The 18,408-nt window shown below is 49.7% G+C and overlaps 1 long non-coding RNA gene across 1 annotated transcript; it reads left to right on the forward strand.

The window, feature by feature from the left end:
• Positions 1–17,499: 17,499 nt before the first annotated feature.
• LOC142255277 (uncharacterized) lies at positions 17,500–18,151 on the forward strand. Its single transcript, XR_012727394.1, has 2 exons — positions 17,500–17,535; positions 17,784–18,151. It is a non-coding gene; the product is annotated as an uncharacterized LOC142255277 (long non-coding RNA).
• Positions 18,152–18,408: the final 257 nt, after the last annotated feature.

The following is an 18,408-nucleotide window of genomic DNA, read 5'->3' on the forward strand; positions in this document are numbered from 1 at the left end:
GTATCACCAGTGTAGAGATGATACTGAAAGCCATGGGACTCTATGAGCTGTCCCAGGCCGAAGGTGTAGATGGAGAACAGCAGGGGTTCAAGAACTGAGCCTTGGGGGTCACCGACAGATAGGGGGTGAGATGAGGAAGTGGTGTGAGAGAGGGAGACGCTGAAAGTTCGGTTGGTTAAGTATGAGGAGATCCAAGATAGGGCCAAGTCCGTGATACCCAGAGACAAGAGAATTTGTAGCAGAAGGGAGTGGTCTACTGTGTCAAAGGCAGAGGACAGGTCCAGGAGGAGGAGGACAGAGTAATGTCGCTTGGCTTTTGCGGTTAGTAGGTCTTTAGTGACTTTGGTTAGGGCAGAGGACAGGTCCAGGAGGAGGAGAACAGTAGTGTCACTTGGCTTTTGCGGTTAGTAGGTCGTTAGTGACTTTGGTTAGGGCAGAGGACAGGTCCAGGAGGAGGAGGACAGAGTAGTGTCGCTTGGCTTTTGCGGTTAGTAGGTCGTGACTTTGGTTAGGGCAGAGGACAGGTCCAGGAGGAGGAGGATAGAGTAGTGTCGCTTGGCTTTTGCGGTTAATAGGTTGTTAGTGACTTTGGTTAGGGCAGTTTCAGTGGAATGATGGGGTCCGAAGTATAAACTTGTATCACTGTTCTAATCATCTGGGTGCAGCTGAAACACAAAACAGTAATCTGTGTCTCCCACTGTTCCTTGATTGATATACAGCTCAGTGTATGAATCATGTAACAATGGGCATGAATGCTGCTGAAACAATTAGCCCTGTGACTATTCAGCATTGTATCGCTGCCCAAATACGCATACAGCAATGATATAAGTTCATTTTTTACCTTACAATAAAACTGCTGATATCCAAAAGGGCAAATTTAGAAAAGGTATTAATACCGTCTGTGTTCTCACAGCCTTAAATAGTGAAATTATTGACAAGTTCCTTTTAATCAAATATTAACTTTCCTGCCTCCAAGCAGTAAAAAAAGTAATGCATTTTAGAGAATTGTAGTTATGATTTTTTTGTTTCAGCAGAATTGATATTCTTGGTTGCCCATCCTGACAGAAGAATTTGGCAGAAGTATATCTCTGCAATGCAGAACCCTCTGTCGACTGGAAATTTCCAGAACACAGAAGCACAATGAATATGCTTGTGAAGCAGAATATACCACACCTCCCAATAAAGGGTATGTTCTCACCATAGATAAAGTTGCCAATCTGATTATTATATTATAATTTATTATTACACTTTGGCCTTAGTTCATTATTGCATTTGCACCTATTTTGTGTCTAGTTTTTCCTGTTGTAAAGCATAACTGGCGTTTTAATTTTTATTTCATAAATCGATACCACACATGAAAATAAACAACTTTGTATCATATCTCATTAGAAAAAGAATTGATCAGACACTATCAAAATTCTCAATTCTGAGATGAAATCTGTATTCAGTGAAGACTTTTCCATTACTAAGATTGGAGATGGCAGTTGGTGCTGATGAGATTCTATGTAGATGAAGGCAGGAGGAGCTAGAGGCATAGCTCTGTCCCTCCTCCCTCCTCTATGTTCATAAAGTATATCACAAAAGTGAGTGCACCCCTCACATTTTTGTAAATATTTTATTATATATTTTCATGGCACAACACTAAAGATATGACACTTTGATACAATACAGTGTCCAGCCTGTATAACAGTGTAAATTTGGTGCCCTCTAAATAACTCAGCACACAGCCATTTAATGTTTAAAACACTGTCAACAAAAGTGAGTACACCCCTAAGTGAAAATTGCCAAATTGTGCCCAAAGTGTTAATATTTTGTGTGGCTACTTGTAACGTCCGGGTGGTGGAACCTCTGGACCGTACACCGGTTTCCTCTCACCCCGCCAGAGGGTCTGGGTGCACGGCAGCCGAAGCACTATTGGTAGCCGGACAGTCCGTATGGGAGCAGGAAAGGTGGATGGAGTTCTGGACGGTGGTCCGGGTGACGAGGCTCAGAGTCCGAGGCCAGGTGGTAAGGTCAGGCGGGATCCGGGACTTGCTGAGCGATGGAACGGGTCACCAAGCGGAGCCAGGGACTGGAGACTGGCGGAGCTGCAGAGATGGTGGAACATCCGCCGAAGTCACCGTCAGGGTATAGGGATGAGCGTGGTTCGGAGCGGCTGGCGTGGCAGGACAGGCTCTACGAGACAGGACAGGGTTAATGCAGGCAAGGTACAAGGCAAAGCAATAGGGGACCTGAACACTAGCTTACTAAACACGTAGAACAGGCCCCACCCACCAGGAAAGAGAACCCTTATATACCCTGTACCTTTCTATGCAATATCCTGTTTCTGGGTGCTGGCCCTTTAAGAAAGGGTCAATGACCGCGCGCGCGCCCTAATGCGCATGCGCGAGGCCCGTGTGCCAGAAGCCAGTCCAGGAAGCGGTGAGGAGGAGGCAGGAGCGCCCGGCTGGGAGTCCCCCCTCGCAGAGGAGCGCCGGGAGCGGGGAGCTGGACGCGTGGAGGCTGCAGGCGGGGACGAGGAGGCTGGAACCGGAGTGGTGAGCAGGGGACGCCGCCGGGGAGCGGGAAGCGGGCCACGGGGACCGGAGAACGGGACAAGGTGACCGGGAAGCGTGACAGTACCCCCTCCACCACGCCCCCCCCCCCGCAAGCGGGACAGGAAGGCACGAATCAGAGGAGTGCCAACATTCTCCCGGAGCTCCCAGGACCTATCCTCAGGACCATAACCCGCCCAGTCCACCAGGAAGTATTGCCGACCACGTACGGTCTTCATGGCCACGATATCCCTTACCGCATAGATGTCATCGTCAGCGATGGGAGGAGGAGCAGTACCGACCTCAGCGGAGAAGGGACCAAGGACAACAGGCTTGAGCAAGGAGACATGGAAAGAGTTGGGTATCCGCATCGTGGCCGGGAGCTGCAGCTTGTAGGAGACAGCATTAATCTTGCTGACGTCTTTAAACGGCCCGATGTAACGAGGACCCAACTTGTACGATGGCAACTTCAATCGGACATACTTGGATGCAAGCCAGACCAGATCACCAGGGGAGAAACACGGGGGATCCAAGCGCCTTTTGTCCGCATGTCTCTTCATCCGCAAAGAAGCCCACTCAAGGGAGGTCTTGACAGAGCTCCATATGGCTGAAAAGTCCTGGACCAGAGCATCTGCTGCGGGGACATCGGAAGCCGAGGATACTGGCAACGGAACCGAAGGCTGAAGTCCGTAAACAACTCGAAATGGAGAGCTGGAGGTGGACTCGCTGATGTGATGGTTGTGGGAGAACTCAGCCCAAGGAAGAAGCGTGGACCAGTCATCGTGATGGGCATTAACGTAGTGGCGCAGGAAGGAGGTCAGGATTTGATTGACCCGCTCCACTTGCCCATTCGACTGAGGATGGTAGGCCGAAGAAAAGTCCAGAGATACTTCCAGATGTTTGCAGAGGGCCCTCCAGAAGCGCGACGTAAACTGAGTTCCTCTGTCAGACACAATGTGTGCGGGAAAGCCATGCAATCGGAATATATGTTGGATGAAGGAGTCAGCTAGCTCCTGGGCAGAGGGCAGCCCGGCCATGGGAATGAAGTGAGCCATTTTGGAGAAACGGTCCACCACAACCCATATGACTGTGTGTCCAGAGGATAAAGGTAAGTCCGTAATGAAGTCCATTGCGATATGTTGCCATGGAACAGAAGGAATGGGCAGAGGCAGGAGACGTCCATATGGTAGGTGCTTGGGTGTCTTGTTCCGGGCACAGGACGGACAGGCCGAGACGAAGGTTGAGACGTCTTTACGGAGGGACGGCCACCAGTAGTGATGGACAATCGTGCTCCAAGTCTTCTTCTGACCAGCATGGCCGGTGATCTTCGAGGCATGGCCCCAGTGCAGGACTCTCTGTCTGTCAGTATCTGGGACATAGGTTTTCCCAGGGGGTATCTGAGTTACCGTGACAGGATTCACCGGCATGATGTTGCTGGGGTTGATGATGGACTGGAACGTCTCCTCCAACTCCACGGGCACTAAGGACCTGGACAAAGCGTCTGCCCGCACATTTTTGTCCGCAGGCCGAAAATGGAGTTGGAAATCAAATCGGGCAAAAAACAAGGACCAGCGGGCTTGTCGTGGGTTCAGTCTTTGGGCTGACCGCAGGTATTCCAGATTCTTGTGGTCTGTGTATATGATTACAGGGTATACTGCGCCCTCCAAGAGGTAGCGCCATTCCTCCAAGGCAAGCTTCACGGCCAGTAGCTCTCGATCCCCGATGGTGTAGTTGCATTCGGGTGCTGAGAAGCTCTTGGAGAAGAATCCACAAGTGACCAGCTTTCCGGAGGGGGAGTTCTGCATCAACACTGCTCCGGCTCCTGAGGAGGAGGCATCCACCTCCAAGGTGAACTGTCGGTTCAATTCAGGGCGATGGAGAACCGGGGAGGACGCAAACGCCTGTTTCAAGGAGCAGAACGCGGCATCGGCCGCCGGGGGTCAGTCCTTAGGATTAGCTCCTTTCTTAGTCAAGGCAGAGAGAGGCGCAGTCAAGGCGGAGAAATGCGGGATGAATTGTCGATAATAGTTCGCAAAGCCGAGAAAGCGTTGGATAGCCTTCAGTCCGGAAGGAGGAGGCCAGTTGATGATGGCAGACACTTTCTCTGGGTCCATCTGCAGGCCAGTGTCCGAGATTACATAACCCAGGAAGGGAAGAGATGACTGTTCAAAGATGCATTTCTCGTACTTGGCGTACAGACGGTTCTCTCTAAGCCTCTGGAGAACTAGCTGCACGTTCTCTCTGTGGGTCTGTAGGTCCGGAGAGAAGACCAGGATGTCATCCAGATATACCACGACACAGACATAGAGGAGATCTCTGAACACGTCGTTCACCAGTTCTTGGAAGACTGCCGGAGCATTACACAGACCAAAGGGCATGACACAATACTCATAGTGCCCATCCCGAGTGTTGAAGGCGGTTTTCCATTCGTCTCCAGAGCAAATGCGAACCAGGTTATAGGCCCCACGAAGGTCCAACTTGGTGAAGACCCGGGCTCCTCGGAGCCGATCGAATAGTTCGGGGATAAGCGGCAGAGGGTATTTGTTCTTTACGGTGATCTGGTTTAAACCCCGGTAGTCGATGCAAGGGCGCAGATCACCTTCCTTTTTCTTGACAAAGAAAAACCCTGCTCCGGCAGGGGATGAGGACCTCCGAATGAACCCCTTTGCCAGGCTCTCGGTAATATAGGCAGACATAGCTCGTGTCTCCGCAGGGGACAAGGGGTATATTCTTCCTCTAGGAGGCGTGGTTCCTGGCAGTAAATCGATGGCGCAATCGTAGGGACGATGAGGCGGTAGTACCTCTGACTCCTTTTTATCAAAAACGTCCGAGAAGGACCAGTAGGCAGAAGGCAGTCCTGGTAGAGACTCTGGAACCGGAGGGCGTCGAACGGGCTGGATGGTTTTCAGACATCTCTCTTGGCACGAAGAGCCCCATCGGGTGATTTCACCTGTACTCCAGCTGACTGTCGGTTCGTGTGTCCGTAACCATGGGAGTCCCAGCAGGATCTGATGAGACATACGCGGGAGGACGTAGAAGGTGATCTTCTCGGTGTGCAGAGCACCGATCCGTACTTCCACAGGCTTGGTGATCAGTGAGACGGTGTCAGAGAGGGGTCTCCCATCTACAGAGGCGATCACCAGCGGTTTCTCTAGTGGGAGGACAGGCACCTGGTACTTATCCACCGTGGCCTGCTGGATGAAGTTGCCTGCTGCTCCGGAATCAAGATACGCCTCTGCCGTGAACCGGGTCTCTTCTGTGGTGACTTGAATAGTCCAGGTAACGGAGTCTGAGAGTGTCCCAGCACCTAGGGTGGCCTCTCCTACCAGGCCTAGGCTTTGGAGTTTCCCGGCTTCTCGGGACAAGAGCGTAACAGGTGTGTGCCAGCTCCGCAGTAGAAGCAGAGACCTTTTGCTAGTCGTTCTGCTCTGCGTTGCTCAGACTGCCTCAGGCGGTCAATCTGCATGGGCTCGTAGGTAGAAGCGCCAGGTGACGTCGACTGGGGAGCGATGGGCTTCAGTGGTGGGGATGCGTGCCGCATCGGACGCCTCTCGCGGGACACCTCTTTGGATCGTTCCTGGAAACGAAGATCCACTCGAGTCGCTAGAGCAATCAGGGCATCCAAGGAGGACGGCACGTCCCGACCCGCCAGCTCATCTTTAATCCGACCCGAGAGTCCCTCCCAGAAGGCGGCGGTTAGGGCCTCATTGTTCCACCCGAGTTCCAAGGCCAAGGTGCGAAACCGAATGGCATATTGGCCCACCGTCAGAGTCCCCTGACGTAGCCGGAGGAGGGAGGAGGGATGAGGCGGAGGCGCGTCCGGGCTCGTCAAAGGTGGTACGAAATGCCTGCAGGAACTCCTGGATGTTGGTAGTTACCGGATCCTCCTTCTCCCACAAGGGGTTCATCCAGGCCAGTGCCTCTCCTTCCAGATGGGACATCATGAAGGCGACCTTGGCTTGGTCAGATGCAAAAAGGTGCGGCAGCTGCGTGAAATGGAGGGAGCACTGATTAATGAATCCCCTGCAGGTCTTGGGATCACCGGCGTACCGGGGTGGTGAGGCCAAACGGAGTTTGGAAACATCCGAGGAGACTGCCACGGGAGCTGCGGTCGTGGGTTGTGCAGTGGGAACCCGAGATGCCACAGGCGTGGCTGCTGCTTGTAGTGCGTTCAGACGGGCATCCACAGAAGTCATGAAGTTCAGCATGCGGGTCTGGGTCTCGCGCTGTCGTGTGAGTTCCTGCTGCAGGGCCGCTAGTGCTTCGGCGGGATCCATGGCCTGTTCTAGCTGTAACGTCCGGGTGGTGGAACCTCTGGACCGTACACCGGTTTCCTCTGAGGAGGCAGCCAGGCAGGTCACCCCGCCAGAGGGTCTGGGTGCACGGCAGCCGAAGCACTATTGGTAGCCGGACAGTCCGTATGGGAGCAGGAAAGGTGGATGGAGTTCTGGACGGTGGTCCGGGTGACGAGGCTCAGAGTCCGAGGCCAGGTGGTAAGGTCAGGCAGGATCCGGGACTTGCTGAGCGATGGAACGGGTCACCAAGCGGAGCCAGGGACTGGAGACTGGCGGAGCTGCAGAGATGGTGGAACATCCGCCGAAGTCACCGTCAGGGTATAGGGATGAGCGTGGTTCGGAGCGGCTGGCGTGGCAGGACAGGCTCTACGAGACAGGACAGGGTTAATGCAGGCAAGGTACAAGGCAAAGCAATAGGGGACCTGAACACTAGCTTACTAAACACGTAGAACAGGCCCCGCCCACCAGGAAAGAGAACCCTTATATACCCTGTACCTTTCTATGCAATATCCTGTTTCTGGGTGCTGGCCCTTTAAGAAAGGGTCAATGACCGCGCGCGCGCCCTAATGCGCGTGCGCGAGGCCCGTGTGCCAGAAGCCAGTTCAGGAAGCGGTGAGGAGGAGGCAGGAGCGCCCGGCTGGGAGTCCCCCCTCGCAGAGGAGCGCCGGGAGCGGGGAGCTGGACGCGTGGAGGCTGCAGGCGGGGACGAGGAGGCTGGAACCGGAGTGGTGAGCAGGGGACGCCGCCGGGGAGCGGGAAGCGGGCCACGGGGACCGGAGAACGGGACAAGGGGACCGGGAAGCGTGACACTACTAAAGCTGGTCGAACTCGCAGAAAACCGGGACTGGTGGGTCCCTGCTAAATTTAGAAACAAACCCGATTCGCTCCGGAATCCGGTACCCATATAAGTCTATGGGGACCAGAATCCGGAGATTAAAAACGTTGGTGGAAGGGATAGGGGGGTAGGAGCGCGTGCGGTGTACTCATTGAGGCTATATGCGCACTAGAAAAGTGATTTTTCTCAAGAAAATTTCTTGAGAAACTTCTGGGAGTTGAAGATTACCACATCTGGGGTAAAAAACCGCACCAAAACCGCGGGAAAAACGCATGCGGTTTTGCCTCGGTTTTTGTGCGTTTTGCCGCGGTTTATTCGCAGGTTGGTCCATGCTGCCGACCCGCTCCTGTCAGAAGAGTGTGCGGCTGTGCCGCATGATGCAATGCAAGATTCGTGCGAGTCTGGCATGATATCACCCGGCACAGCCTGCCGCTCTCCAAACATGAGCGTGCAGGTACATAGAAACACAACGGCCGACCCGCTCCTTTTAGGAGAGTGTGCGGCTGTGTCGGGTGATGCGCCACAAGACTCGCGTGAGTCCCTCGCAACTGTGATTTCGGCCTAAGAGAAACCGCTTTTTTTTAAATTATTTAAATAAACGTGCTGTCCCCCCAATTTTGATACCCAGTCAAGATAAAGCCAGCTGGTGGCTGGTATTCTCAGACTGCAGCCGCCCGGCATTGCCGCATTCATTAGATGGGACAATCCCCGTTCTTTACTTGCTCTTCCCATTGCCCTGGTGCGGTGGCAATCGGGGTAATAGCAGGGGTTAATAACAGTGCACAGCTGCTACTAAACCCTAGGTTATTGATGGCACAGGCGTCTATGAGATACCTGCATCCCTAACCTGTAAATGAAAGTAAATAAGTGCAAATGGAGAAAAAAATCCTTTATTTGGAATAAAATACAAAAACACACCCTCTTTCACCATTTTTTTAAGCCCCAACACACTCCTCTAGGTCTGGCGAAATCCACACAAGATCCCACGCCGCTTCCAGCTCTGCTACATCTCACATCAAGCGGCCATAGAACAAGACTGCCGGCTGTGAGTGTAGACAATAACTGAGTTGCGATGAGCAATGACTGCAGGCAGACGCTGTCACAGGCTGGGGGCCCGTCTGACTGCAACCAATAACAGATGACAGAATGGCCGGTGGGCGGGGAAAGCATGGAAGGCTGTGTGTATGCGATGAGCCTATTGCGTAGTACAGGATGTGAATGCATGACATAGAAGCAGTTTGCCGCCATGACACCGAGTCTCCGTAAGTATGAAACACTCGCTGAATTATTTTTTTCTTTATTTTTCCTTTAATTTCCCCAGTGCCAGATCGTGCACCCGGGCATCTTTGAAACCGTGCGGATCCGGACTATAACAGTCCGGGTCCGCTCAGCCCTAGTGGCTATCATTATTTTCAGGCATTGCCTTAACTTTCTTGGGGATGGATTTCATTAGAGTTTTATCAGAGCCGCTAGATCCTTTTTTATCCTCCATGATGACATAACAGATCTGGTGGATGTTAGAGACCTTGCACTCCTCCACCTTCTCAATAGGGTTTAGGTCTGGAGAAATGAAGAAAAAAAGGGAGGGTGCGGTCAGCACCACAAACAATAACTATATATAATTGGTCACGTGCACCACACAAGAGAAAGTATATGTATGGGCAAAGAGAATTGTGTCAAATGGGCACCGAAACCAAGAAAAGTATATTATAATAATAAAGCATATGACTGCCTGCATTCATGTACAAAAGACAATTTTTATTACAACATCAAGATTAAAAAACACGTAAAAACACTGAAAGTGAAAAGTGCAATGCAGAGCTACTCGGGACTCTCTATAAAGTATGCTCAAAAAAGTTATTACATACATACCCTGTTTCCCCAAAAATAAGACACTGTCTTATATTATTTTTGCCCTAAAAAAAGCACTAGGTCTTATTTTCAGGGGGTGTCTTATTCTCAAAGCGACATGGTTGGAGGTAAGTTTACCGCACACAAAAAGCAGTCCCCCCCCCTTCCCAGGATCGTCATACTTACCAGCCCCGGGCGTCTGTATGGATTCCAGATCCTCCTATGATCTCCCAGCAGGTATGCTGTATGCCTCCCCTGCATCTGGCTGACACTCGCATAGATCACATCACACTCACTCATACTCATACAGACACACACACATCAGATTTCACATCATTCCTCCCTGTGATCTCCCAGCAGCTGTGCTCCCCTGCGTCTAGCCGACACTCACACATCAGAACACAGTCGCACATCAGACAGCACACACACACAGCCTTCACATCATTCCTCTCTGTGCTCTCCGGTGGGCGCTCACAGCAGCTGTGCTGCACACCGTCTTCCTCTGCCTCCTGCCGACACTCACAGATCCGATCGCATACACTCACACACACACTCACACATCAGGCAGCGTACACTCACACATCCGATCGCATACACTCACACACACTCACGATATCGCACATACCGGTACAATCGCGCACACACTCAGCATCCGGAGATACCACATGCTTCTGGCCATGTGATCCTCCGGCAGGTCCTGGAAGGTCACTGCAGTGCACAGTATCGCCGCCGAGAAGCAAGCGATATCGCTGGATGTGGTGAGTGTGTGGTTGCGATCTGTAGTGTGTGTGTGTGTGTGTGTGTGTGTGTGTGTGTGTTCCACCGCAGGACCTTGATGCGCTCACCTGTTCCGGCGTCTGGTGAGTATGATCTGGTGGTTTTCTCTCTTCTTTCTATAGGGGTTCTCCGCTGTCTACAGTGCTGGCCAAAAGTATTGGCACCCCTGCAATTCTGTCAGATAATACTCAGTTTCTTCTTGAAAATGATTGCAATCACAAATTCTTTGGTATTATTAACTTCATTTATTTTGCTTACAATCAAAAAACACAAAAGAGAATGAAACAAAAATCAAATCATTGATCATTTCACACAAAACTACAAATATGGGCCAGACAAAAGTATTGGCACCCTTAGCGTAATACTTGGTTGCACAACCTTTAGCCAAAATAACTGTGAACAACCGCTTCCGATAACCATCAATGAGTTTCTGACAATGCTCTGCTGAAATTTTAGACCATTCTTCTTTGGCAAACTGCTCCAGGACCCTGAGATTTGAAGGGTGCCTTCTCCAAACTGCCATTTTAAGATCTCTCCACAGGTGTATGGGATTCAGGTCTGGACTCATTGCTGGCCACTTTAGTAGTCTCCAGTGCTTTCTCTCAAACCATTTTCTAGTGCTTTTTGAAGTGTGTTTTGGGTCAGTGTCCTGCTGGAAGACTCATGACCTCTGAGGGAGACCCAGCTTTCTCACACTGGACCCTACATTATGCTGCAAAATTTGTTGGTAGTCTTCAGACTTCATAATGCCAGGCACACGGTCAAGCAGTCCAGTGCCAGAGCTCGAAAAGCAACCCCAAAACATCAGGGAACCTCCATGTTTGACTGTAGGGAGCGTGTTCTTTTCTTTGAATGCCCCTTTTTTTTTCCTGTAAACTCTATGTTGATGGCTTTTCCCAAAAAGCTCTACTTTTGTCTCATCTGACCAGAGAACATTCTTCCAAAACATTTTAGGCTTTCTCAGGTAAGTTTTGGCAAACTCCAGCCTGGCTTTTTTATGTCTCGGGGTAAGAAGTGGGGTCTTCCTGGGTATCCTACCATACAGTCCCTTTTCATTCAGACGCCGACGGATAGTACAGGTTGACACTGTTGTACCCTCGGACTGCAGGGCAGCTTGAACTTGTTTGGATGTTAGTCGAGGTTCTTTATCCACCATCTGCACAATCTTGTGTTGAAATCTCTCGTCAATTTTTCTTTTTCTTCCTCATCTAGGGAGGTTAGCCACAGTGCCATGGGCTTTAAACTTCTTGATGACACTGCGCACCGTAGACACAGGAACTTTCAGGTCTTTGGAGATGGACTTGTAGCTTTGAGATTGCTCATGTTTCCTCACAATTTGGATTCTCAAGTCCTCAGACAGTTCTTTGGTCTTCTTTCTTTTCTCCATGTTCAATGTGGTCCACACAAGGACACAGGACAGAGGTTGAGTCAACTTTAATCCATGTCAACTGGCTGCAAGTGTGATTTAGTTATTGCCAACACCTGTTAGGTGCCACAGGTAAGTTACAGGTGCTGGTAATTACACAAATTAGAGAAGCATCACATGATTTTTCAAACAGTGCCAATACTTTTGTCCACCCCCTTTTTATGTATGGTGTGGAATTATATCCAATTTGGCTTTATAACATTTTTCTTTTTTTTCATTGAAGACAAATTAAATGAAGATAATAATACCAAAGAATTTGTGATTGCCATCATTTTCAAGAAGAAACAGTATTATCTGACAGAATTGCAGGGGTGCCAATACTTTTGGCCAGCACTGTATAATGAAGTGTCCTTCAGTGTCTTTAATTTATTTACTGCTGCATGACACTTCATTATTGACCGCGGCTAGGTCTTAATTTCAGGGGATGTCTTATATTTAAGACTCCCTGAAAACTCCTGCTAGGTCTTATTTTCGGGGGAGGGCTTATTTTCAGGGAAACATGGTATGGAGCATGTTCAATAGAATAAATGGTATAAATGACACCTGTCAATAATAAACATAACAGAAAAAAATAATATGAAGAAACATGAAGGAATACATGAGTAAAGGTACAAAATAATAGTAGATCATCCCTAAATCACAGGATGATTAACAAAATATACCTAAAAATGCAAGGGTATAAATGGCACTCGTCCATACAAGCAAGATAGAGACCGGGAGCCGGCTGCTGGACCCACGCGTTACACCGTTACAAAATGCTGGGCTTCCTCAGGGGTACAGTGGCTAAACACCAAGTAGCAGTTTAAATAGTCCCTAAATAAGGGGCAGGCAGATCCAATTACATTCAATAAACGAACAATGATTAGTAACAAAAAAGAAAAAAAAAAAAAAAGGGGCAAGGAAATACTGATGAAAATAATCTACCAAAGAAATCAGGCAGAAGTATCAAGAGATAACGGCGTGCGTTCCATTGTGGGACGCACTGCCAGAACAGAGTGAGGGCACTACACCAGGCCACATCATTGTTCGTTTATTGAATGTAATTGGATCTGCCTGCACCTTATTTAAAGGGGTTATCCGGCTTCTTTTGACTTTTTTTTTTATTCCCCTATTGGGCTACATTGGGGCAGGTAAGTAGATAGAGACCACTTACCTGCCCTGCTGTCAGCCCCTCTCCCCCGGCTCAGAGTAGTCATGTGACCGCTCCTGCCGTGATTTTGCTGCTTCCGGTCATTTCATGTCCACATGGGCAGGGCCATGTTGACATGCAAATCTGGAACAGCATGTCGCCTCCCTGCTGGGCGCCTACAGTACGATGAGCCCTGCCCCGCTTCCCTGCACCCTCCCACACATTCTCCCGCACCCCTTACTCTCCCCGCAACCTCCCCCTTCACTGCTGTGGGTCCGTGACCTGGGGGAGGGGCCTGGCGGCGGCTTCCGTGGTGTCAGCGCCAGCACCGGGCCCCTGCTCAGGATCGCACATTCGAATGTACCGGCATCACAGATCACAGATACCGGTACATTTGAAAGCGCTGATGAGAGGGAGCGCAGCTTCTCATCACTTGTCCCGCTGTCTGTGTCTGACAGATCAGGACAGCGGTGACGTCACTACTGTGCTGATATGTCCAGACCAGACAGTGGACGAACGTGCAGGAGCGGCGGGGACCAAGGATGGGTGAGTATGTACTCCCTACATGTGTTCCCTATGGGGGTAGGGGGTCGGTACAGAGCGCTGTGTGTGTGTATGTGCGTGTGTGTGGTGCAGAGCCCGATGTGCGTGTGTGTGGTGCAGAGCCATATGTGCGTGTGTGCGTGCAGAGCCATATGTGCGCGTGTGCGGTGCAGAGCCATATGTGCGCGTGTGCGGTGCAGAGCCATATGTGTGCGTGTGCGGTGCAGAGCCATATGTGTGCGTGTGCGATGCAGAGTCCGATGTGCGTGTGCGGTGCAGAGCCATATGTGTGCGTGTGCGGTGCAGAGTCCGATGTGCATGTGCGGTGCAGAGTCCGATGTGCGTGTGCGGTGCAGAGTCCGATGTGCGTGTGCGGTGCAGAGTCCGATGTGCGTGTGCAGAGCAGAGCCATATGTGCGTGTGCGGTGCAGAGTCCAATGTGCGTGTGCGGTGCAGAGTCCAATGTGCATGTGCAGTGCAGAGTCCGATATGCGTGTGCGGTGCAGAGCCATATGTGCGTGTGCGGTGCAGAGCCATATGTGCGTGTGCGGTGCAGAGCCATATGTGCGTGTGCGGTGCAGAGCCATATGTGCGTGTGCGGTGCAGAGCCATATGTGCGTGTGCGGTGCAGAGTCCGATGTGGTGTGGGGTGCAGAGGTCGATGTGGTGTGGGGTGCAGAGCCCGATGTGGTGTGAGGTGCAGAGCCCGATGTGGTGTGGGGTGCAGAGCCCGATGTGGTGTGGGGTGCAGAGCCTGATGTGGGGCTGTTATTTGCAATGCTGTAGTGATACCAGGTCAGGTGCTGGGGAAGAATACTGCATGGAATGTGTGTGCAGGGGGCGCGGCTGGACATTGGGGAGGGGCTGGACAGTGAGGCCGGGCGGTGCCAGCTCTGACTGGGAGGTTTAGCACAGGAAGTGGTCAGTTTGCTAGAGCTGAATGTAAACAGAGCGCTGCAGAGAATAAAGGGTGAATTCAAGAGGAACAAAAGTTGGAAAACAAAAAATAACAATGTAGTGGTGTTTTATATGACAATACAGCACATATTAGCTTACCAAAAATTTTTGAGTTTATGTCGGACAACCCCTTTAAGGACTATTTAAACTGCTACTGGCATGGGGCCAGCAACCGGCTCCTGGTCTCTCTCTTGCTGTTGGGTGTGCTGCCATGCTAAGAGAGTGGAATGAGCGCAGGAACTAACGCCCTTGAGACTAGTCCCTGGCCTCATTAGCATATGATAAAAGATCTTTAGAAATACTTTTTCTAATGATCCCTTTATCTATGCTAGTGTATACAGGGACGGTTAAGGTACTGTCACACTTAGCGACGCTCCAGCGATCCCACTAGCGATCTGACCTGGCAGGGATCACTGGAGCGTCGCTACATGGTCGCTGGTGAGCTGTCAATCAGGCAGATCTCCACAGCGATCAGAGATCAGCCACCAGTGACCCGTGTAACGACGCTGTGCTTGGTAACCATAGTACACATTGGGTTACTAAGTAAAGCGCTTTGTTTATAGTTACCCGATGTGTACCTTGGCTACGTGTGCAGGGAGCAGGGAGCCGGCTTCTGTGGATGCTGGTAACCAAGGTAAATATCAGGTAACCAAGCAAAGCCTTTGCTTGGTTACCAGATGTGTACCTTGGTTACCAGCATCCACAGAAGCTGGCTCCCTGCTCCCTTGCACATTCAGATCGTTGCTCTCTCGCTGTCACACACAGCGATGTGTGCTTCACAGCGGGAGAGCGACGGCCAAAAAATGGTCCAGGACATTCAGCAGCGACCGGTGACCTCACAGCAGGGGCCAGGTCGTTGCTGGATGTCACACACAGCGACAGACAAAGCTAGCAAGATCGCTGTTGTGTCACAAAAACCGTGACTCAGCAGTGATGTCGCTTAGTGAGACGTGGCCTTTAGGCAGGGATTAGCAATGTGCGCCCAGAACTGCTCGTGGTTCTGGGTGCATATTGCATCTGACAGGTTCCCTTTAATTTTCTCGAACAATTTCAAGGGTACCAACATGTTTGGCCATTATATATACTGCATATGTATATACTATATTTATCCAGAATGCAACATCTGTGGATTCTACTATTTATTTTTCCTCCAAGACTTGATAGTCACAGGATCAGTGCTCTGAATACTTATAGTCTGCATTTTGTATTGCTGATATATATATATATATTTTTTTTTCCCTCCCCTCCTTTTTATTTGATGCTGTCTCTAGTAATATTGGTCATATGATTTTAACCAGTATGCCATTTATCATCACGTGACCTGATTATGTTACCATGATTCCATCTGCCTTCATGGTATACCGTTTACATGACTCTCACGCCATTGTAGTCACGTGTTTACATTCCAGCAAGTCACCATTTGGATTAACGCGTTCTCATCTCCGAGGCGGCAATCCCGCACCTGGGTTAAATCACAGCAGGAGTTAATGAGGGAAGGGAGAACCAATTATATAATTATCTTATTAATTCATCTATACTTTAATTAAGCTGTACACTGGCATCCCACTACCCCTGGATGAAGCTTTTCCATGCGAAACGTGTGATGGGTATGGTGGGCTCCTGGTCTCTTGCCTTGCTCCTGATTAGGCACTTTTTAGTATATAGGTAACATATTTGTATGTATATAACTTTGTAGCTGGAGTAGTTTTCTATTTACTACAGAACTTTTATGTGCATACATATGTGTAGTGTTTATGGGTGGCGTATTTGGATTGGGCATGGTTACTCATTCCACGCCATACTCCCTATTTAGATTGTGTACATACAAACATACATGCACGATATATATCTGTTCACCTTGGATAATATTTGATTATATGTACTTAGATACCCAGGCTATGTATCGGTCAGAGCTGCAGCCAATAACTGAGCTCAGAGGCACTGCTTAACACTAGAAGTCCCAGGAATTTCGAGCTCCATAGGGTTTCAATGGTAGAAATGTTAAATGACCCCTCTCTGGGACTTCTAGTGTTAAAGGGATTATTCACTACTAGGACAACCCCTTCTGATTCCATGTTTCACCCAGGTAAAATTTAAAAAAGAAAGCCTACCCTCATCTCTGCGGCCGCGTGGTTCCAGGGCTCATGTGGGATTGTGACATCATGTGAGCCCCGCGTCCAATCAGCGCCGGCTTCTATCTCCCAGTCCCCGCCTTTGGACCAAATGCGTTAAGTAACAGGAAGTGAGCGGTGCGCATTTCCTGTTGATTGCTCCTATGTCCGAAGGCGGGAAGAGGGAAGCCGGTGTCAATGGGAAGCTGAGTTAGCGTGAAGTCACAACGTCATGTGAGCCCCGGCACCGCTCTGGCCACGGAGGTAATTACAGGATTTTTTTCATTTTATTTGGGGGAAACGTGGAATCAGAAGGGGCTGTCCTAGTGATGGACCACCCCTTTAAGTTTACCGGACAAGCTGCTGAGCTCACTGATTGGCTGTAGCACTGTCAATGTAAAATCTGCCCTGCACACAATATTATACACTGGGAGCAGCGGTGGAGATCCTGCGCTGGACCCGGGGAGGGTGAGTAAAGCATTTTTTCTACCAAACAAATGAAAACCAGGAAAAAGGGGTTGTCTCAAGCTAGAAATCCCCTTTAAGCGATGCCTTAATGTGATATAGCAACAGCTCTACATTTCACCTATTCACCAGCACTGCAGTTCACAGTGTGTCTGTAAACAACCACCACCCCATCCTCCCCCCATCACGTCTCACATCACCGCATTCCTAAACCAGAACATTCAAGAGCGCTGGTATTTCACGCATGCGCACAACAGCTATACCATTACACAATATTTGCTGCGCCATCGGGCCTTCTACTTTAGGATCCGTGCACTGATATCCCTCCGCCTGTTTGGTGCCGGATCTAAATATCTAAAGATGTTTACAGCCAGTGCCGCTATTTACCGAGTAATGAAGTCGACCTTCCCCAATGACTAATGACTATGAATCCTTTATGCTACAGCTACACGGACACTTACTTTAGTAATTATTTAATGCATTCCCGTGCGCTGAGCCGTCATTGGGCGGAAGTATACATAAACTGCTCATCTCGGCGTATAAAAGCAACCTCCGAGTGTTTACCAGCAGACTTACGGAAGAGCAAGGAAGGCGTAGGGCGGTGCCAGGATGGTTTGCCTGGGGTTTATGTATTTAGTGTGTTCTCTGTGCTCTCTCATATGACTATGAAGGCAGGCTGCAGATTATGGGGCATTGGTGGAAGGTGTGGGGACTGGGGGGGGAGGTTATGTCTATTGGGGGGGGGTCTTATGTGGAAGGTGTGGAGACTGGGTTGGTTATGTATTGGGGGGCTTGTGTGGAGACTGGGTGGGGGGGTTACGTCTATTGGGGGGTCTTATATTTGTGTACTATCCTTACAGGTGCTAGCAGTGGTTGTATGTACGATGTGACTGTCAGGAAGCTGTGATGGCTGAGCCCAGCTGTGCTCCTGTCCTGTTCTGTCTCCATAGAAGGCTTGTTGCTGTGTATAGCTGTAGACAACTTTTATAGAAGGTGGGCCGAGAAGACCTAAAAGTGCAGAAGCAAGAGAAACTGAAAATTAAAGGGCAGAAGACTAGGACAGTGATCAGACAAGAATAGAGCATACTGAAGTCTCAGGATTGAGAAGAAAAATCAGGAAGATAGCAAGGGATATGTTTGAAGACTGGAATAGAAAAAAAGCTAGAATGTATCTACATATGAAAGGAAAAGAGAAAAGCTAAACTGTATCTACATATGGAAAGAAAAGCTAGAATGTATCCACATATGGAAAGAAAAGCTAGATTGTATCCACATATGGAAAGAAAAGCTAGAATGTATCCACATATGGAAAGAAAAGCTAGAATGTATCCACATATGGAAAGAAAAGCTAGACTGTATCCACATATGGAAAGAAAAGCTAGAATGTATCTACATATGGAAAGAAAAGCTAGACTGTATCCACATATGGAAAGAAAAGCTAGAATGTATCTACATATGGAAAGAAAAGCTAGACTGTATCCACAT

This window comes from Anomaloglossus baeobatrachus, chromosome 10, assembly GCF_048569485.1.
Source record: "Anomaloglossus baeobatrachus isolate aAnoBae1 chromosome 10, aAnoBae1.hap1, whole genome shotgun sequence".
Classification (NCBI taxonomy): domain Eukaryota; kingdom Metazoa; phylum Chordata; class Amphibia; order Anura; family Aromobatidae; genus Anomaloglossus; species Anomaloglossus baeobatrachus.